Source organism: Oncorhynchus mykiss, chromosome 1 (assembly GCF_057628025.1).
Source record: "Oncorhynchus mykiss isolate SJ-2025 chromosome 1, ASM5762802v1, whole genome shotgun sequence".
NCBI lineage: Eukaryota > Metazoa > Chordata > Actinopteri > Salmoniformes > Salmonidae > Oncorhynchus > Oncorhynchus mykiss.
Genome location: NC_143022.1, coordinates 40,356,844 through 40,379,687, shown reverse-complemented (window position 1 = coordinate 40,379,687; position 22,844 = coordinate 40,356,844). Strand labels below are relative to the sequence as shown.

The 22,844-nt window shown below is 42.9% G+C and overlaps 1 long non-coding RNA gene across 1 annotated transcript in view; it reads left to right on the top strand.

Annotated features, from left to right (window-relative positions):
- Window positions 1–21,769, top strand: part of LOC149985501 (uncharacterized) — a 44,015-nt gene extending 22,246 nt beyond the window's left edge. Inside the window, exon 2 of the long non-coding RNA XR_016482464.1 lies at window positions 20,628–21,769. This is a non-coding gene — a long non-coding RNA (uncharacterized LOC149985501). The remainder of the gene's footprint in view (window positions 1–20,627) is intronic.
- Window positions 21,770–22,844: the final 1,075 nt, after the last annotated feature.

The following is a 22,844-nucleotide window of genomic DNA, read 5'->3' as shown; positions in this document are numbered from 1 at the left end:
TGGATCGAGGCGGAGATGGTGAACCTGTTCTGTGAGGTTGGAGACTTGGGTGGCCAGGGTCTCAACGGCATGTCGAGCAGCAGACAATTCCTGCTCGTGTCTGCCTAGCATCGCTCCCTGGATCTCGACGGCTGAGTGGAGAGGATCCGAAGTCGCTGGGTCCATTCTTGGTCGGATTCTTCTGTTACGGTGAGTGAATGAGGACCCAAAAGCGAACTAACTTAAACAGAGCTTCTTTAATAACCAAACTGTGGTAGGCTCAGATAGACCGGCAGATTCCGACAGGACAGGACAAGGTTACAGCAAACATGACGATAGTCTGGCTCAGGCATGAAACACAACAAACAAGAATCCGACAAGGACAGGAACAAAAACAGAGAGAGATATAGGGGACTAATCAGAGGGAAAAGGGGAACAGGTGGGAGAAGGGGTGACGAGGTAGTCAAGAGGAGACAAGGAACAGCTGGGGGAAAGCGGTGGAGAAAAGGTAACCTAATACGACCAGCAGAGGGAGACAGGGTGAAAGGAAAGGACAGAAAGACACAACATGACAATACATGACAGTATGGGTTGAAGAATTCTCCAGCCGTCTTCCAATCCTTCATAGACGAGATTCACAGGGACCTGCACGGGCAGGGTGTTGTGGTGTATATCGATGACATTCTGATCTATTCTGACACACGCGCCACGCATGTGTCTCTGGTGCGCAAGGTACTTTGGTGACTGTTGGAGCATGACAAGTACGTCAAGTCTGAGAAATGTGTGTTCTCTAAACAAGCTGTTTCCTTCTTGGGGAATCACATTTCCACATCTGGGGTGGTGATGGAATGAGACCGAGTTACAGCTGTGCATATTTGGCCGACTCCGACCTAGGTAAAGGAGGTGCAGCGGTTTTTAGGGTTTGCCAATTACTACCGGAGGTTTATCCGGGGTTTTGGTCAGGTGGCTGCTCCCATTACCTCACTGCCGAAAGGGGGGCCGGTGCGTTTGCGGTGGTCAGCGGAGGAGGGCAGGGCTTTTAGTCATCTGAAGGTGCTGTTTACCGATGCTTCCGTATTGGCTCATCCGGACCCCTCTTTGGCGTTCATAGTGGAGGTGGACGCGTCCGAGGCTGGGGTTGGAGCCGTGCTATCACAGCGCCCTGGCACGCCACCGAAGCTCCGCCCCTGCGCTTTTTTCCCGAGTTAGCTCGTTCCGGCGTAGCAAAACTATGTCGTTGGGGACCGGGAGTTGCTGGCTGTGGTAAAAGCTCTGAAGGTGCAGAGACATTGGCTTGAGGGGGCTATTCACCCTTTTCTCATCTGGACTGACCACTGTAATATGGAGTACATCTGGGCAGTGAGGAGACTGAATCCTCTTCAGGCAAGGTGGGCCATGTTTTCTCCTATAGACCAGGTTCACTTAACACTAAGGCCGACGCGCTGTCCCGTCTCTATGACACAGAGTCCATCGATCCTACTCCCATACTTCCAGTTTCATGTCTGGTGACACCGGTGGTATGAGAGGTGGACGCGGACATCGAGCGAGCGTCACGGTTGGAACCCGTTCCCCACAGTGTCCAGTAGGTCGTAAGTACGTGCCGCTTAGTGTTCGTGACAAATTGATCCAGTGGGCCCATACACTACCCTCTTCGGGTGAACCGGGAATTGGGAGGACAGTGCGGGGTCTTAGGGGGAAGTACTGGTGGCTCACTTTAGCGAGGGACGTGAGGTTTTATGTCTCCTTCGGTTTGAGCTCAGAGTAAGGCTCCTAGACACTTGCCTAGAGGTAAGTTTACAGCCCCTCCCCGTTCCACAACGGCCTTGGTCACATCTGTCGGTGGACCTTCCCCCGTCTCAGGGTAACACTATGATCCTGGTCGTTGTGGATCGGTTTTCGAAGTCCTGCCGACTCCTCCTGTTGCCCAGTCTCCCTACGGCCCTGCAGACTGCGGAGGCCCTGTTTACCCACGTCTTCCGGCACTACGGGGTGCCTGAGGATATAGTTTCTGATCGGGGTCCCCAGTTCACGTCCCGAGTTTGGAGAGCGTTCATGGAGCGTCTGGGGTTTTCGATCAGCCTGACCTCAGATTTTCACCCCGAGAGCAATGGGCAGGTTTCTGCGGTCATATTGCCAAGACCGGCCAGGAGAATGGGCGAGCTACGTCCCATGGGCGGAGGTGTTTGTGTTTATACAAGACCTCCCGCCCTCACCTACCTCAAACAACCATGTAAATGCGGCGCAACACGGAGCCCTCTGCATTGCTGTAAAATTTGAGGTGCACAGCAATGCGGTACAGAGCTCAATTTAGTCTTAGCGTGCGTCTGGAGGCTCCGCAATTGTGTCACACCATACATCCATACGACGCCTCCGACCACATTTTTGGATCAAGCATAAATTGGCTGTTACACACCGCCATGGCAAACTGGGGCAGGCAGCCTGACCATGTCCTCATGTCACTCTTCAGTAAACCAGCATGACCCTGTGGGAGCTCCCTAACAGACCAATGGGATGGCATCGTTTGAAGATGTTCAGTGACACCACAATAGCAGGTGTATGTAGTTGCTGTTGTGTTGAAGATATATTAAGCCTTCATAATGTCTCCAGATGGGAGCATTTGAAACAGCCCTGTAATTAGTCAAACACCTGCTCTGTGATCATCTCTTACAGAAGTAGAATCTTAATTTGAGCCCGTTTGTTACAGCAGGAAAATAATCCTTCACCAATAGGAAATGTGAGTTATTATGTGTATAATAATTAATGACAATTTTTTGTAGGGGTTGATGCATTTTTTGTTAGGGCAATTCAAGTCTGACATTTTGAAGTGGAAATTACAGACTTTTGAAACCTTTTTAAAACTTGAATACACTACAGATTAAAATTTTCTGCTGTGCAGGAAAATTCTCAGCAACAAAAGAGTGACCAAATGAAGATGCTACATCTGTAGGTAACACACTTTCCCTACTGTTATTTTCCTTTCCATCAGCTGTCAGGTATTAATTTTAATCATCCTATGTACATGGGTTTGGTCTGGTGTTTCTGGCTCTCTGTTGCATACCTGTGAAACATGAAAACAAAACTATAATGTAGTAGCACTTCTCCAACTTCTCTTTTCCAACTTTTCCCTGTGTTCAGATGCAAGCCTCGAGGCTCTTGAGTGACATCAGGAAGGATAAAACTACAGGAGAATGGTAGATGAAACAGATGAGTGAGATAGAGAAAACATAGACAGCTGAAGACAGGCTTTGTTCCAGATGAGTGCTTTTGTTTGGGTATCTCTCTCTATAGCTTCTCTATTAAGAAAATTGTTTTATTTGAGGATACTAATAATACGTATCACACAGTCTAATGTACCTCACTCTCCCAAATATAACCTGTATGGCGGGTAAGTCATCTTAGGCACTTGTTTACCGCATATGTCATTCTGAAGTAATTTGTCAGTAGACCCATCCACTTGTTCTTGGTCAGCCTGACGTGGTGTCATTCTTTCATCCTTTGTATTCATTCTCTTCAAGGCAGTTCTACATGTACCCACACTGCTTTGTCTGTTAGTACATTTCCATGGAAAGATAACTGCCAGTGATTCTCTACCCATTAATAGGCGAACATTTTGTTATGTTACAGCCTTATTCTAAAAAATATTGACACACAATACCGCATAATGAAAAAGCAAAAACAGGTTTTTAGACATTTGAGAGAAGAAAATATGTATACTGAAAAATCACATTTACATACAGTACTTGTCAAAAGTTTGGACACACCTACTCATTCCAGAGGTTGAATGTATTTTTTTACTATTTTCTACATTGTAGAATAATAGTGAGATATCAAAACTATGAAATAACACATGGAATCATGTAGTAACCAAAAAGGGGTTAAAACTTCTTTGGGATAGGGGGCAGCATTTTCACGTTGGATGAATAGCGTTCCCAGAGTGAACTGTCTCCTATTCAGTCCCAGATGCTAATGTATGCATATTATTATTAGTATTGGATAGAAAACACTCTGAAGTTTCTAAAACTGTTTGAATGATGTCTGTGAGTATAAGCAGAACTCATATGTCAGGCAAAAACCTGAGAAAAAATCCAAACAGGAAGTGGAAAATCTGAGGTTTGTCGTTTTTGAACTCAGCCTCTATCTTGGAACTACCCATCCTGGATCCAGGAGAATTGTCATCAACTACACTAATTAGCATAGCGCAACGGTCAAAAAATATTACTAGAAAATATTGATATTCATGAAATCACAAGTGAAATATAGTGAAACACAGCTTAGCTTTTTGTTAATCACCCTGTCATCTCAGATTTTGAAATTATGCTTTACAGCCAAAGCAAGGCAAGCATTTGTGTAAGTTTATCGATAGCCTAGCATAGCATTATGTCCAGCTAGCAGCAGGAAGCTTGGTCACGAAAATCAGAAAAGCAATCAAATTATTTGTTTATCTTTGATGAGCTTCGGATGTTGTCACTCACGAGACTCCTAGTTAGACAGCAAATGTTCCTTTTGTTCCATAAAGATTATTTTTATACCCAAAATACGTTTGTTGCTCACGTTATGTTGAGAAATCCAACGGAAATGGTGGTCACGACAACGGCAAAAAAAAAATCCTAACTATATTAATAATATCGACAGAAACATGGCAAATGTTTTTTATAATTAATCCTCAAGGTGTTTTTCAAATATCTATTCGATAATATATCAACCGGGACAATTGGCTTTTCAGAAGGAGCAAGAGGAAAAATTACTACCTGTCTTTTACGAAAGAATCACTCTGAGAGCCCTCAGCTGGCCGCTTACGCAATGTAGTCGTTTACGCTCATTCTTCAACATAAAGGCGTGAAACTACGTCAAAATGCTGTAGACACCTTAGGGAATATGTAGAAAAAGGAATCTGGTTGATATCCCTTTCAATTCATAGGGGTGCATAGGAACACAACGGTTTCAAAATAAGAGGCACTTCCTGATTGGATGTTCCTCAGGGTTTCGCCTGCAATATCAGTTCTGTTATACTCACAGACAATATTTTGACAGTTTTGGAAACTTTAGAGTGTTTCCTATCCTAAGCAGTCAATTATATACATATTCTAGCATCTGGTCCTTAGAAATAGGCGGTTTACTTTGGGAATGTTATTTTTCCAGAAATAAAAATAGTGCCCCCTAGTTTCAAGGGGTTATTAACACAATTATGGTTACTACATGATTCCATGTGTGTTATTTCATAGTTTTGATGTATTCAATACTATTCCACAATTTAGAAAATAGTAAACTAAAGAAAAACCCTCGAATGAGTAGGTGTTCAAAAACCTTTGACCGCTAGTGTATGTGCTTAGTTATTAACATTATCTGAATGATAGTGTTAAACATTTTAAGCAAGTAAATACAAATGCCATCAAGTAAAGAAAGATAATTGTAATGGAGTGCTAACTCTACTGCTGAGCTAGACTGGTTCTCTAACCCAACGGGCATGTACGTTGCCTTTGGATGTATTCAGACCCTTTGACTTTTTACACATTTTGTTACATTACAGCCTTATTCTAAAATGGATGAAATAAACAAAAATACTCATCAATCTACACACAATCCCCCACAATTACAAAGTGAAAACAGGTTTTTAGACATTTTTGAAATGTATTAAATATATAAATAGAAATACCTTATTTACATAAATATTCAGAACCTTTGAATGAGACACGAAATTGAGCTCAGGTGCATCCGGTTTCCATTTTTCATCCTTAAGATGTTTCTACAACTTGATTGGAGTCCACCTTTTGTAAATTAAAATTATTGGATATGATTTGGAAAGGCTGTCTATATAAAGGATCCACAGTTGACAGTGCATTTCAGAGAAATTACCAAGCCATGAGTTCGAAGGAATTGTCCGTAAAGCACCGAGACAGGATTGTGTTGAGGCACAGATCTGGGGAAGGGTACCAAAACATGCCTGCAGCATTGAAGGTTCCCAAGAACGCAGTGGCCTCCATCATTCTTAAATGGAAGAAGTTTGGAACCACAAACACTCTTTCTAGAGCTGGCCGCCTGGCTAAATTGATCAATAGGGGGAGAAGGGCATTGGTCAGGGAGGTGGTCAAGAACCCGATGGTCACTCTGACAGAGATCTAGAGTTCCTCTGTGGAGATGGGAGAACCTTCCAGAAGGACAACCATCTCTGCAGCATGCCACCAATCAGGCCTTCATGGTAGAGTGGCCAGAGGGAAGCCATTCCTCAGGTAAAGGCACATGACAGCCCGCTTGGAATTTGTCAAAAGGCACCTAAAGACTCTCAGACCATGAGAAACAACAATATATGGTCTGATGGAATCAAGATTGAACTCTTTGGCCTGAATGCCAACCATCACATCTGGAGGAAACCTGGCACCATCCGCACCAACCAACCGTGAAGCATAGTGGTGGCAGCATCATGCTGTGGGGATGCTTTTCAGCGGCATTGACTTAGAGACTAGTCACGATTGAGGCAAAGTTGAACTGAGAAAAAGTCCAGAGCGATCCTTGATGAAAACTTGCTCCAGAGTGCTTAGGACCTCAGATTGGGGTGAAGGCTTATCTTCCAACAGGACAACAAACCTAAGCACACAGCCAAGACAACGCAGGAGTGGCTTTGGGACAAGCCTCTGAATGTCCTTGATTGGCCCAGTCAGAGCCCGATCAAACATCTCTGGAGAGACCTGAAAATAGCTGTGCAGCAAAACTCCTCATCTAACCTGACAGAGCTTGAGAGGAACTGCAGCGAAGAATGGGAGAAATTCCCCAAATACAGGTGTGCCAAGCTTGTCGTGTCATACCCAAGAAGACTCAAGGCTGTAATCGTTGCCAAAGTTGCGTCAAGAAAGTACTGAGTAAAGGGTCTGAATACTTATGTAGATGTAATATTTCAGTTGTTTGTTTTAATACATTTGCTAAAATCTAGTTTTTGCTTTGTCATTATGGGGTATTGTGTGTAGTTTTTTTCATCAAACAATTTAATCAATTTTAGAATAAGGCTGTAACACAACAAAATGTGGAAAAAGTGAAGAATACTGAATACTTACAGTATGCACTGTAGGTAGTAGGGTCATTCCCTTTCTCCATAGAGCATTGGAAGTCAGATCTGAGTGCATTCCATCATTTATAAAACAGGCTTCATGAAATCCAATAGATCAGATGTATAAATTATGTAATTCACATTAACTGCTGATTAATTGGTGTAATTTCTGGTGTGTACGGAATAGTTTTTTTCTCTTCTCTGACCTCAATCTCTGGTGTCCTTTTTTGCCACGGCAATAACTTTTACTTATATTTTTTCATCCCCTGCTCCGGCTTGCTCCAACCAAGCAATGTTTCTGTGAAACCTCTAAGCCGATTTCAGTTTCCCTTAAAAATAAAATGCTCACAATGAGCAAAATGAAAGGCTTTATTCTCTTGGAGTTCTAGCGGATCAGCTTTGTAGCGCTGCCTCATCTTCCCTTTTATTTTGGCACTTCTTTAAACTACCGTGTCTAATTGTGATGGCATTTTTCAAGTCAAGGATATGTGTTTGTTTGTGAGGAGTAACTTATATCCTGTGCCCCCTCCTCTCCCTGTCCCTGCTATATGCCATATTTTTGCCTAATGAGAAAATGGAACAGCCAGCGGAGAACTTGTTGATATTTGACCTTCTCTAAATTCCAGATTAGCATCCATGCCCCAGACGGAGCTAGCGCATCCGAAGCTCAAGAATAAAGTGCATTCGGAGAGTATTCAGACCCTTTGACTTTTTCCACATTTTGTTACAGGCTTATTCTAAAATGGTTTAAACAGTTTTTCCCCCTCATCAATCTACACACAATACCCCATAATGACAAAATACATTTTTTATACATTTTTTTGCAAATATAGAAAAACTAAAACTGAAATATATTATATTCATAAGTATTCAGAGCCTTTACTAGAAACGTTGGCAGTGATTACAGCCTTGAGTCTTCTTGGGTATGAAGTTACAAGCTCGGCACATCCGTATTTGGGGTGTTTCTCCCATTCTTCTCTGCAGGACCTTTCAAGCTCTGTCAGGTTGGATGGGGTGCGTTCCTGAACAGATATTTTTAGGTCTCTCCAGAGATGTTCGATCAGGTTCAAGTCCAGGCACTGGCTGGGCCACTCAAGGACATTCAGAGACATGTCCTGAAGCCACTCCTGCATGGTCTTGGCTGTGTGTTGGAAGGTGAACCCTAGCCACCAGTCTGAGGTCCTGAGCGCTCAGGAGCAGGATTTCATCAAGGATCTCTACTTTGCTCTGTTCATCTTTCCCTTGTTCCTTACTAGACTCCCAGTCCATACTGCTGAAAAACATCCCCACAGCATGGTGCTGCCACCACCATGCTTCACCATAGGGATGGTTCCAGGTTTCCTCCAGATGTGACGCATGGTTTCATCAGACCAGAGAATCTTGTTTCTCATGGTCTGTGTGTGCCTTTCCAAATCATGTCAAATCAGTTGAACTTACCACAGGTGGACTCCAATCAAGTTGTAGCAACATCTCAAGGATGATCAATGGAAACAGGATGTACCTGAGCTCAATTTCAAGTTTCATAGCAAAGCGTCGGAATACTTATGTAAATAAGGAATTTCTGTTTTTTATTTTTAATACATTTGCAAAACTGTCTTAACCTGCTGTCGCTTAGTCATTATGGTTATTGTGTGTAGGTTGATTAGGATTTTTAAAAATTGAATCCCTTTTAGAATAAAGCTGTAATGTAACAACATGTGTAAAAAGTTAAGGGGTCTGGATACTTTCTGAATGCACTGTACGTCAAGCGGGATTATTCATGATCACCATGAGGAGACAAGCCAGTCTTTGACTTGGCGTCGAGCAGAAACATTGAAAAAAGAAACAGTGTATGAATCACGTTGTGTTCTAGTTCAGTGATTCTCAACTGGGGGGTGGGGTCAGGATTTTAAGGGGTCGTGGGACTTGTGCAAGAATTAAAACAATTAAATAAAAAATTATTTTAAAGGTAACCGCCACACCAAAGGCCTCATCTCTTATTGTTGCTGACTTTATACATGCAGCGCGTCGGCAGTGGTGAAATGGCTAGCTATGCTCGGACTTGGAGGGTTTTTGGGTTGCACACACTCACTGACCAATATAATAACATTCCCCCCCCCCCCCCCCCCCCATCTTCTTCTTCTGGGAGAGTCAGCTGCCAACAAACTTCAAACTAGGAGACATAATGCGCCAGACATCAGAGCGCATCAGTGAAAATTGCCATTACGCACTGTAGGTTGATGAATCCGCAGATGTGGCTAACCATGCAATTCTAATGGTCTATGTCAGACACGTGTGGGATAATAACTTTGAGGAGCAGTTCCTTGTTAGTGCGGATTTGCCCACCACCACTGCAGGGGCTCACCAAGGTAGTAAAGCGGATCCTGGAGAGAGCACCAAATGCGACGTGGAACCACTGCTTTCTACACAGGGAGGCATTGGCAGCGAAGGACATGGTGCCTGAGCTCCACGCCACTCTCCAGGATGTGATCAATTGTGTCAACTATATCAAAAAGAGTTCCACAATAGGCAGGTGTTTCCAAGCCTTCTGCAGGGATATGGCGAGCGAGCACCAGCAGGTGCTTTATCATACAGAAGTCCGCTGGGTTTCCAGGGGTAAAGTCTTGGTCACTTTTATGAGCTTCAAGCTGAGATTGCTGTGTTTCTTCTGGAAAACAAGTCACCTCTGGCCGAACATTTCGATTGTGAGGAATGGCTCGCACAGGCTGCCTACCTGGCAGATATTTTTGATAATCTGAATTCGCTCAATGTGTCAATGCAAGGGAGGTGGCACAATCGATTTGAACAGAGGGACAAAGTAGATGCCTTACCATTTGGGAAAATTATGTTTCTAATGGGATTATTGAAATGTTTCCCAATGCTGATTTCGCGAATCAGAATCTGATCAACAAAGCGCTCGGCGACACACTGAAAAAAAAGTTAAGTCAACGAAGAGGACCAGCTGGCGAAGCTGGCATTTGATCACGGACAGAGCACGCGCTTCCCGGAAATGACACTGCCACAGTTCTGGTGCAGCGTAGTAGGAGAATATCCTGTCATGCAATCAGAATCATGCTACCGTTCAGCACTACCTAACTGTGTGAAAGTGGCTTCTCTGCTATGGCCGTGCTGAAAACTAAAAGCAGAAACAAACTGGACAGCCAGCATGACCTCCGAGTTGCCCTGTCAACCATCACCCCAAACTTCAATAAACTTATCAAACTGAAGAAACACCCCCAGCTTTCCCACTGATAGCACACACAATAATTAAACAGGTTATTGAGTTATTGTTCACTATCTTAATTATTATTTTTAATTAATACTGACATTCATATTACATTTTATTGAACTGGTTAAAAACTTACACCTTTAAAAAAACTTTAAGGTTGTGAAAATATTGACATGGTAATTGATGAGTAAGAATTCCTAATGACAGTTTTTTCTATTTTAAAAACTGGTACTGTATGTGTTACTGTTCATTAACATTATTGGACTGGTTTTGATGTTATGCCTGATAATGTATTGCACCACAGTCTTGAACTGGTCTCCTAATTAAAAAGGCTAATTCTCTTGAATTTCTAATAACAATTTTCTCAGTTAATTTGGCTGTGTAATGACTTAATTTAATACCACACCATAGAGTCTATTTTGTAAGTGAAGCCTGCCCAAGAAGGCAGCTGCAATACAACATTACAAAATGGAATCATCAACAGTATATAATATTTGGTCTCGACTCAATTGTCATTGTCAAATTTGGGTCCCCAGGCAAAACCAGTTGAGAACCACTGTTCCAGTTAATGCCTTAGTTGGAAGAGGGTACAACATATACAATGGGTGCCATTGTTACAATGGGTATTGTATTAACGTACCTACTATGACATATCACCATAACTGACTCATCATTCAATTGAACAATGTATAAATCTCCCATCAATGATGATCTTTAATCTTTCTATGTGGAGAACAAATGCATAAATATCCAGTCGAAGACAGCCAACATGCTTATTATTGTGGTGCAACAATAAAGTAGTTGGGAGTATAATTTTTCTGTTTTTGTCTTTTTTCGGCCCAAAATACATTTAGAAATGTTGGATGTGCATATCACCCAAGCTCTGATCAAAACACATAACTGCTCCCTGTGTGGGGCTTTGACATGGGGATGGCGGAAGCTCATGGTCCTCTGTGGCTGGTAGGCCGAACAGGTCTTGTAGAGCTAGTCACATCTGGGGTTCAGTGTACTGATGACATTATAAGTATGTTCCATTGCTCCACTTCGTGGAGGGGGCTCAATGCCCAGTGGGCCAGCTGAGGAGGTCATGTCTGGCCATGCCTGAATACTAGCTAGCTAGCCCCAGAGGTGGAAGACAACCAGAGCCTGAATCAGCTAACTCAGCCAAGCTTACACACCCCAAACAAGCTTTAAGTTATGGAGGTTTGCCATAAGAGTGTTTGTGGTTGGTCTCGGGTCGACAAACATAGTACTGTTAATGTTTTTGTTGACAAGAGTGCCAGATCTTATCAGCTCACTCTGGCATCAGAACACATGCTCATCTGAAGATAAAAAAGAGACATTTTATTTCAAGAAGATGATCAAAACACATTTCTTGGCAGATGTCTTGGAACAAGGTAATTTGCATATGTAGGCTAGAATAATATGTAAACAAAATTGTGTATTAAGGCCCACACAGTAAAAATGCACTAACTACAGTCGACTGTGGTATTTTGGACACATTAATTTCAGAATAACTGAACTGGCAATTATCCTGCCCTGTAACTGCAGTTACACTGAAAATTACTGCAGTAGAAAAAAGTGTTATTTTGGAAGCAGTATTTGCAGCATACTGCAGTTATACTGCACTCTAACTACTGTTATACTACAGTGTACTGCACTCTGACTGCAAATCTTTTTTTATAAGGGTTGTTTTTTTCAGTGCATCTCTGCGTTAAATGCACTATTATGATACCTCATCCAGGTTACACCCATATAATCCTGGTCTTGTATCATGTCAACACAACATCATTAGATAACCTGCACTACTGTGCCGATTCACACCCGCTGTTCATCCTCTGATCTGGTCTGCCCATGTTGTTTGGTCGGCCATGTGTGTCCTGACTGGTCCTCCTCAGCTCTGTGCTGAGTGTATAAACACTCATTAGCTGGTTCTCCAGGCCTGAGCTACAGGCTGGAAGTGAGGCAGGGATCCCAGCGGGAGGCTTAGGGGAATAAGAATCTGTCCTGGACTCTCCATGGACTCTCCGTGGCCAGTGTGTGGTTGTGGGCTCAGCAGGAGGAGGGCGGTGAGGAGGACCAGGTGTCAGCTCTCTCCAGGATGCAAATTATACTGTGACATTCGGGTGTCTCCATTTTTTCCACTGGACTTCCCAAATAGGAGAATGGTTAAATTAGAGATCCCCCTCTACACAGACCTTTGCTGCATTTAGGGGAACTCCTCTTATTTGCGGCAGATTCGGTGATGGATTTGATGTGGGATTCAAAGGAGAGAGTGAGGTCCAGGTTTCTGACCTCGGATGATGGGAAGATGGAGCAGCCATCAAAAGACCTCACAAGGTCATGCACTTTTTTTTAGCAGAGCCTTGGGAGCCACCAACATGACCTCTGTTTTGTCACTGTTTAGTTTGAGGAGATTTGATGTTATCCAATTGTTTATGTCCTGGAGAACGTTGATCTTAGACAGGGGAGGGAGGTGAGAAGTGGGTTTGGTGTGGATGCAAATCTGGGTGTCATGCGCAGAGTAGTGTAAGTTGAGACCATGACGACGGCTGATCTGGCCCAGGGGAAGCATGTAGATGATGAACAGCAGGGGTCCAAGCACATAACCTTCTGTCAAATGCAGCAGAGAGGTTGAGGAGGATGAGATTATTGAAGTGGCAAGAGTCAGTGGCAATGAGGTCATTGATATCTTCCACCAGTGCAGTCTCAGTGCTGACTGTCAATAGTTAAATCAGCAGGAAGTGTGAATCATAGGTTTTAGCTATGCACTTGATGAGTACCCTTGAGAAGAGAGTCACAATCATGAATGGTCAGGACATGGGAGAATCAAATTGAAAATGAAATATTCATATAAGAGGTTATGGATAAATGTATTATGTTATTATTAGTAGTTGATTGGATTGTTTTTTGCAGGTGTTGTGGTTTCTACAGTCCTATCGTGACGCTGTCGTGTTTTGGACTTCCAACCACTTTTAAAAATGTTCTGTTTGAGAAACAAACTTCTGGGTTGTACCTGAACTAGTATTTTTCTTCTGCATCAGCTGATACCAACCATTATCCTGAGCTAAAGCAGTGTTTCTGAGACAAGTGGGAACCCAGACCCGGTTCTTCTCAGAAAAACGTCTCTCATTACCCCGAGAACAACATCCCCACAGTGAAGCGGTAGCATCATGCTGTGGGGATGTTTTTCATCGGCAGGGACTGGGATACTGGTTAGAATTGAAGCAATGATGGATGGTGCTAAATACAGGGAAATTCTTGAGGGAAACTTGTTTCGGTCTTCCAGAGATTTGGGACTGGACCAGAGGTTCACCTTCCAGCAGGACGATGAACCAAAGCATACTACTAAAGCAACACTCGAGTGGTTTAAGGGGATACATTGAAATGTCTTGGAATGGCCTAGTCAAAGCCCAAACCTCAATACAATTGAGAATCTGTGGTATGATTTAAAGATTGCTGTACATCAGTGGAACCCATCCAACTTAAAAGGAGCTGGAGCAGTTTTGCCTTGAAGAATGGGCAAAAATCCCAGTGGCTAGATGTGCCAAGCTTTAGCGACATACCCCAAGAGACTTGCAGCTGTAATCCCTGCAAAAGGTGTCTCTACAAAGTATTGACTTGGGGAGGGTATAGGTATGCACACTCAAGTTCTGTTTTTAAAAAAACTTGTTTCTTGTTTCTGTCACGCCCTGACCTTAGAGAGCCTTTTTATTTCTCTATTTGGTTAGGTTGGGGTGTGATTTGGGTGGGCATTCTAGTTTTTCTATTTCTTTTTTGGCCGGGCATGGTTCCCAATCAGAGGCAGCTGTCTATTGTTGTCTCTGATTGGGGATCATACTTAGGCAGCCTTTTCTCCACCTTTAGTTTGTGGGACCTTGTAGGTGCTTGTGTATGGTGTATGTTCGTTTTTGTATTTTGTTTTTTCGGTGTCATTTCAATCAAATGAAATAAACCCCCCAAAAATGTATTTTAATTCCAGGTTGTAAGGCAACGAAATAGGAAAAATGCCAAAGTCTCCCTGTTAAAAGAGGTGTGTTTTCTGTTTTGCAGAAGCTTGAATTGTTTACTGTGTTCATTTGTTTCCTGAACGTTTCCTCAAACAAATCACTTCAAAAAGTAGGCTTCCTGCACATGTTCTTTCACTCCAAAATAATTCCAGCATCCAAACAGTGCACTAGTGCCATTTGATGAATGAAAGCGACATCTGTTACAAAATACCGAAAAGTGTCATGACATTGGATGAGTCTACTACACTCTTGAATTAATTGGTTTCTTGCTGACAAAAGGACATCTTTTGTAGAAAGAAATTTGAGACACCTGAAAAGGGTCTGGGATATGGGACTGCAGCCACAAGGATATTGGGGGGTGTTCGTTTAATTTGGAATAAGCTTTTATTTTCATATTTACCACTGTAGCACTACAAATTGCATTTTAAACAAATAGGAGAATGGTTACCTTAGCAATATTTTGAAACCTCCCCAAAGTTTGACCTTTTTGCATTTACAGGACCCATGTCTCCTTCTGGGGTCTGAGAACCCCCTGGGCCGCCGTAATTCACACTCTGCTTGCTTATATGTTGCGTGCGACAGTTTGAAAATCCTAATAATTTTTTGCATACACAAATCCTAGAATCTCTACGTACGGCAGAAGTTATTAATAAGAAATTCATAGAAGGTTGATAAATGAGGTCCCTAAAGTCTGTCTTCTACAGACACATTGAAACCACTGAAAGCAAATAGACAAAGCCAGACCAATAAATGCAATAACATTTAATGCTGCCTCTCATGTGCACCTCAAAAAACAGGGGATGATAAGGGCACTTGTAATTATTTCTGCCTAAGTTTTTCCCATCCCTTCCACTTCTTCTCCTTCAAATAAAAACGATAACAGTTCTCCCAATGGCCATCCTGTGTTTATAGCAAGAGGAGGAAACAAATGTAATGCATTATTAGATTTGTTTCACTCTCTCTCTCTCTCTGGCCTGTGGTGATGTGACAAGGTCCAGATTGTTGTGATTTATGCAAGTGTTTTAATTTGCTTTCAGTGAGAGGCGTTCAGATTCCAGGCATCTTGAGCATTCCTCGGGCTGCAAAACAAACTCATCCTGTCTCTCATGTTCCCCCTTCTCATCTCACTAACCAGTATCTCTGTTCCTACCGCCTGCTGGGACTGCTCCCTCAGTAGTCAAACAGTTCCTCCATGAATGTCCTTGACCTTGACATGGATGTGCTGCTAAACTGAGCCTGTTAAAGAATGTCTGGGATTCTGCTAAATGACTAAAATGTAAATGTTTGAACCTCATTTTGAGTGTAGGTCAAGGAAAGGTCGGGGGAGAGAGAGAGAGAGAGTTGTATTCAAGAAGAAAAAAGCCATTGTCTGTGTTTCCCTTACTGATGTTTTCTATAGGTTATTGTACATCATACACATGCACCTGTTTCCCCACTTAATTTAGATAAGAGAATGCACAGTTAACATCAGCAATTGTAGTTAAAGGAAGCTTTTATATTGCATATAGAGATACAGAGAATATGGTGTTTCAGGAATTTAAGCTTCCCAGTATTTTAAGTAACACTCTTATCAATGGCTCGGGTGAATAAGCATTGGAATTATGGGAATGTCAGTAAATTAACTTGTATGATAATGACTCCATAGGGGAAAATGAAAGAGGGATATTACTAATAGATATTTAAAGCTTAGATTACTGTTTCTAGAATGTTCTCCCATGGAACAAAAATTAATTTGTGACTATAAAAATACAACCACACACTGAATGCAATTTGACTTGTATGTATTAGTAAATAAAAATGATAATGTAATAAAAAAACAATTGTTCACAATTTAGAAATAACTAGAAAATCCAGGATGTTAGTGCACTCTTAAATCTCAGTCACTGACATTGTTTGACCTAGCAAGCTTGCAAGCTAACATTGGAACTCAATGAAATGTTGATAGAAGATGAGTGATTCAGCAAATTAATACAAACCAAACGTTAGAGGTTAGATATGTGATCCATATTCCATTGGCCTGTATACAATATATTACAGATTGTAATTGAATTACAGTCATTCTCTAATAGTAAATAATTCCATTCTTTAAATTTTGAATCAGGACCATAGACGGGGATTGATTGGTATATCTCCACAGAGGGTGTGTTGCAGTTACTGCGGCTTGCACAGACTGTGTTGACACAAACAGGAAATGTGAGTCACACAGACAGTCTGGACAGGGTGACCTTTGACCCCCAGTCACAGATAGATGTTGACCTTTCACCTCTACAGCCAGATGGACCCACACCAGTGATTATTCATTATATTGACCAGATACTCTAGTGGCCGCTCTAACAATGAAAACAAATGTCTTCAGAAATGGAAGGCAGTCAGGAGAAGGCAAGATCAGGTGGAACCATTTTCCGATATTGAAAGGGCAGATACACTTGTGAATAACAGGCACAATGGTTTTCAGCCACAAAGTCAAAATTGGCTGTATTGTAAAAATGTATGAATTCATTTTTTTTTCTTTTGTCTTTCAGGTTAGGCATAAGGTTAAAAGTGTGGTTAAGGGCTAGGTTTAAAATCTGATTTTAAGAAGAAACATTTTTAAAATAGGCAAGGTTTAGGACCATGCCTCAGGACTACCTGGTCTGAGGACTCCCTGCTGTCCCCAGTCCACCTGGTCATGCTGCTGCTCCAGTTTCAGCTGTTCTGTCTGCGGATATGGAACCCTGACCTGTTCACCGGACATTCGACCTTGTCCCGGACCTGCTGTTTTCAACACTCTCTCTCTCTACCGCACCTGTTGACCCTAACTCTTAATGACCTGCTGTCTAATGACCTGCTAACCTGCTGTCTCTAACTCTGGATGATGGCAGGGTGAACAGGCAGTGGCTCGGGTGGTTGTTATCCTTGATGATCTTTTTGGCCTTCCTGTGACATCGGGTGGTGTAGGTGTCCTGGAGGGCAGGTAGTTTGCCCCCGGTGATGCGTTGTGCAGACCTCAGTACCATCCGGAGAGCCTTACGATTGTGGGCAGAGCAGTTGCAATACCAGGCGGTGATAAAGCCCGACAGGATGCTCTCGATTGTGCATCTGTAAAAGTCTGAGTGTTTTTGGTGACAAGCCAAATTTCTTCAGCCTCCTGAGGTTGAAGAGGCGCTGCTGCGCCTTCTTCACAATGCTGTCTGTGTGAGTGGACCCTTTCAGTTTGTCTGTGATGTGTACACTGAGGAACTTAAAACTTTCCACCTTGTCCACTACTGTCCCGTCGATGTCCCCTCTGCTGTTTCCTGAAGTCCACGATCATCTCCTTTGTTTTGTTGACGTTGAGTGTGAGGTAATTTTCCTGACACCACACTCCGAGGGCCCTCACCTCCTCCCTGTAGGCCGTCTCGTCATTGGTTGGTAATCAAGCCTACCACTGTAGTGTCGTCTGTAAACTTGATGATTGAGTTGGAGGCGTGCATGGCCACGCAGTCATGGGTGAACAGGGAGTACAGGAGAGGGCTGAGAACACACCCTTGTGGGGCCCCAGTTTTGAAGATCAGTGGGGTGGGGATTTTGTTTCCTACCCTTACCACCTTACCTTACCATCCCGTCAGAAGGTCCAGGACCCAGTTGCAAATCAAATCAAATCCAATTTTATTTGTCACATACACATGGTTAGCAGATGTTAATGCGAGTGTAGCGAAATGCTTGTGCTTCTAGTTCCAACAATGCAGTAATAACAAGTAATCTAATTAACCTGTTAGATCTCTATGGGCGCTATTTCATTTTTGGATAAAAAACGTTCCCGTTTTAAGCGCGATATTTTGTCACGAAAAGATGCTCGACTATGCATTCTTGACAGTTTTTGAAAGAAAACACTCTGAAGTTTCAGAATCTGCAAAGATATTGTATGTAAGTGCCCCAGAACTCATTCTACAGGCGAAACCAAGATGATGCGTCAACCAGGAAATTAGCAGAATTTCTGAAGCTCTGTTTTCCATTGTCTCCTTATATGGCTGTGATTGCGCAAGGAATGAGCCTACACTTTCTGTCGTTCCCCCAAGGTCTTAGCAGCATTGTGACGTATTTGTAGGCATATCATTGGAAGATTGACCATAAGAGACTACATTTTCCAAGTGTCCGCCTGGTGTCCTGCGTGGAATTCGGTGCGCAATTGCCAGCTGCTTGTACTTTTCCATTTGATATAGGGGAGAAACCATGCGTCCAAAAATGATATATCAATGAAGAGATATGTGAAAAACACCTTGATGATTGATTCTAAACAACGTTTGCCATGTTTTCAGTCGATAGTATGGAGTTAATTTGGAAAAAAGTTCACGTTTTGAGGACTGAATTTTCGTTTTTTTTTGGTAGCCAAATGTGATGTATAAAACGGAGCTATTTCTAATACACAAAGAATCTTTTTGGAAAAACTGAGCATCTGCTATCTAACTGAGAGTATCCTCATTGAAAACATCAGAAGTTCTTCAAAGGTAAATTATTTTATTTGAAGGCTTTTATGTTTTTGTTGAAATGTTGCGTGCTGGATGCTAACGCTAATGCTAACGCTAAATGCTACGCTAGCTAGCTACTTTTACACAGATTATTGTTTTCCTATGGTTGAGAAGCATATTTTGAAAATCTGAGATGACAGTGTTGTTTACAAAAGGCTAAGCTTGAGAGATGGCATATTTATTTCATTTCATTTGCGATTTTCATGAATAGTTAACGTTGCGTTATGGTAATGAGCTTGAGGCTGTAGTCACGATACCGGATCCGGGTTTGGGAGATCTGAGAGGTTAACAATTCCAAAACTACTGTCTTGTACACAGTGTAAGGGGATAAAGAATATGTACATAAGGATATATGAATGAGTGATGGTACAGAGCAGCATAGGCAAGATACAGTAGATGGTATCGAGTACAGTATATACATATGAGATGAGTATGTAAACAAAGTGGCATAGTTAAAGTGGCTAGTGATACATGTATTACATAAGGATACAGTCGATGATATAGAGTACAGTATATACATATGCATATGAGATGAATAATGTAGGGTAAGTAACATTATATAAGGTAGCATTGTTTAAAGTGGCTAGTGATATATTTACATCATTTCCCATCAATTCCCATTATTAAAGTGGCTGGAGTCAGTGTCAGTGTGTTGGCAGCAGCCACTCAATGTTAGTGGTGGCTGTTTAACAGTCTGATGGCCTTGAGATAGAAGCTGTTTTTCAGTCTCTCGGTCCCAGCTTTGATGCACCTGTACTGACCTCGCCTTCTGGATGATAGCGGGGTGAACAGGCAGTGGCTCGGGTGGTTGTTGTCCTTGATGATCTTTATGGCCTTCCTGTGACATCGGGTGGTATAGGTGTCCTGGAGGGCAGGTAGTTTGCCCCCGGTGATGCGTTGTGCAGACCTCACTACCCTCTGGAGAGCCTTACGGTTGAGGGCAGAGCAGTTGCCGTACCAGGCGGTGATACAGCCAGCCAGGATGCTCTCGATTGTGCATCTGTAGAAGTTTGTGAGTGCTTTTGGTGTCAAGCCGAATTTCTTCAGCCTCCTGAGGTTGAAGAGGCGCTGCTGCGCCTTCTTCACAATGCTGTCTGTGTGAGTGGACCAATTCAGTTTGTCTGTGATGTGTATGCCAAGGAACTTAAAACTTGCTACCCTCTCCACTACTGTTCCATCGATGTGGATAGGGGGGTGTTCCCTCTGCTGTTTCCTGAAGTCCACAATCATCTCCTTAGTTTTGTTGACGTTGAGTGTGAGGTTATTTTCCTGACACCACACTCCGAGGGCCCTCACCTCCTCCCTGTAGGCAGTCTCGTCGTTGTTGGTAATCAAGCCTACCACTGTTCTGTCGTCCGCAAACTTAATGATTGAGTTGGAGGAGTGCGTGGCCACGCAGTCGTGGGTGAACAGGGAGTACAGGAGAGGGCTCAGAACGCACCCTTGTGGGGCCCCAGTGTTGAGGATCAGCGGGGAGGAGATGTTGTTGCCTACCCTCACCACCTGGGGGCGGCCCGTCAGGAAGTCCAGTACCCAGTTGCACAGGGCGGGGTTGAGACCCAGGGTCTCGAGCTTGATGACGAGCTTGGAGGGTACTATGGTGTTGAATGCCGAGCTGTAGTCGATGAACAGCATTCTCACATAGGTATTCCTCTTGTCCAGATGGGTTACACAGGGCGGGGTCGAGACCCAGGGTCTTGGCCCTGTCCGGGGGTGTCATCGGATGTGGCCACAGTGTCTTCCGATCCCTCCTGTCTCAGCCTCCAGTATTTATGCTGCAGTAGTTTGTGTCGGGGGCTAGGGTCAGTCTGTTATGTCTGGAGTATTTCTCCTGTCTTATCCGGCGTCCTGTGTGAATTTAAGTATGCTCTCTTTAATTCTTTCTTTCTCTCTCTCTCTTGGAGGACCTGAGCCCTAGGACCATGCCTCAGCACTACCTGGTATGATGACTCCTTGCTGTCCCCAGTCCATCTGGCCATGCTGCTGCTCCAGTTTCAACTGTTCTACCTGTGGCTATGGAACCCTGACCTGTTCACCGGATGTGCTACCTTTCCCAGACCTGCTGTTTTCAACTCTCTAGAGACAGCAGGAGTGGTAGAGATACTCTCAATGATCGGCTATGAAAAGCCAACTGACGTTTACTCCTGAGGTGCTGACTTGTTGCACCCTCGACTGTGATTATTATTATTTGACCATGCTGGTAATTTATGAACATTTGAACCTCTTGACCATGTTCTGTTATATTCTCCACACAGCACAACCAGAAGAGGACTGGCCACCCCACATAGCCTGGTTCCTCTCTAGGTTTCTTCCTAGGTTCTGGCCTTTCTAGGGAGTTTTTCCTAGCCACCATGCTTCTACACCTGCATTGCTTGCTGTTTGGGGATTTAGGCTGGATTTCTGTACAGCACTTTGATATATCAGCTGATGTAAGAAGGGCTATATAAATCATTTTGATTTGATTTTGATTTGATTGTGATTGCATCGTCTGTGGACCAATTGAGGTGGTAAGCAAATTGGAGTGGGTCTAGGGTATCAGGTAGGGTGGAGGTGATATGATCCTTGACTAGTCTCTCAAAGCACTTCATGATGACGGAAGTGAGTGCTACGGGGCGATAGTCGTTTATCTCAGTTACCTTAGCTTTCTTGGGAACAGGAACAATGGTGGCCCTCGCATGTGGGAACAGCAGACTGGGATAGGAATTGATTGAATTGATTGGACTGAGCATGCTCTGAGGACACGGCTAGGGATGCCGTCTGGGTCGGGCAGCCTTGCGAGGGTTAACACGCTTAATGTTTTACTGACATTGGTTGCGGTGAAGGAGAGCCCGCAGGTTTTGCTAGGGGACCATGTCGGTGGCACTGTATTGTCTTCACAGCGAGCACATTAGTTGTTTAGTTTGTCTGGGAGCAAGACATCGGGGTCCCCGACGGGGCTGGTACATCTGCATTGCTTGCTGTTTTAGGCTGGGTTTCTGTATAGCACTTTGTGACATTGGCTGATGTAAAAAGGGCTTTATAAATAAATATGACTGATTGCTTATGACTTTGTGGCTGTGGTAACTAGTAATGACCAGGCAAACCTCACATATAAAGTGCTTTTTTTTCTCAAAGTTGCCAGGATGTGACATGTCCTACTTATATTAGTACATTTGTAACAACCTAATCATTACGAAACTTGTATTCTATCAAATATGCCACAAATAGCAAATAAGCCATTACAAATTTTGTTAACCAAATTATACACTCTTTCATTGACTTCCATACAATAACTCCTCACCTGGTGAATGAAATAAAATAAAACCTCCACCTGCTGGAGAAGAAAGATTTTGGGCCTAGTTATCCCTCTCGCTTTGCCTCTTCCTCTCTGCCCATACTGCCTCTGAGAATCATCTGGTTAACGATAAGGCAGAGGGCACTGTTAGTTTCAGGAACTGTTCTGGTTAGGTCAGTATGCCGAACCATAAACAGTATACCCAAAAAAGGGTTAGGTCAGTATGCCCTTTTTTTTTATAGAAAGACATCTCCAGATACAAAATAATTTTCTTAAATCCATATCTCTACACAAGATTTGGTGAGTTGCACATCAAACTATATCTCTATTTATATTTTATTATTTTACTCTCCAAAGGATAGTTTGTTGAACAGAATTTTTCAACATTTCAGCTCGCTCTGCTCTCAACCCACTGTCCATGTTTTTCTCCTCTGTGTGTTTCCTCTCATCCACAATTGTTCAGCCCGTTTCTTAATCTCATCAGGCCCAAGGATCCTGTCCCTTATATTTAACTTCATAATGAAGTGTATGATTTTTATTTCCATGTCATTTTCAGGACAAGCAGGGCTACGAGTAGACCACAAAACAATTTAACATAAACAGTTGCATTCATGAGTTTTATTGACAAAATGTCAATATATAAAAACAATTCCGCCAAGCAAAAACCTGAATCATTTATAAGAATGCTGTAAGTACAGAAATGGCCTGCTCAGTGGGAAATTTAAATCCAACTTGTCAGTGACAACTGTGTGAACGATGGAGGTTGTGACAGCAGGGTTGTTCTAGAGGTTAATAATTTTAACAATGTAAATCAAATTAAATGACAGCTTTAAAAAAATGCTTTTGC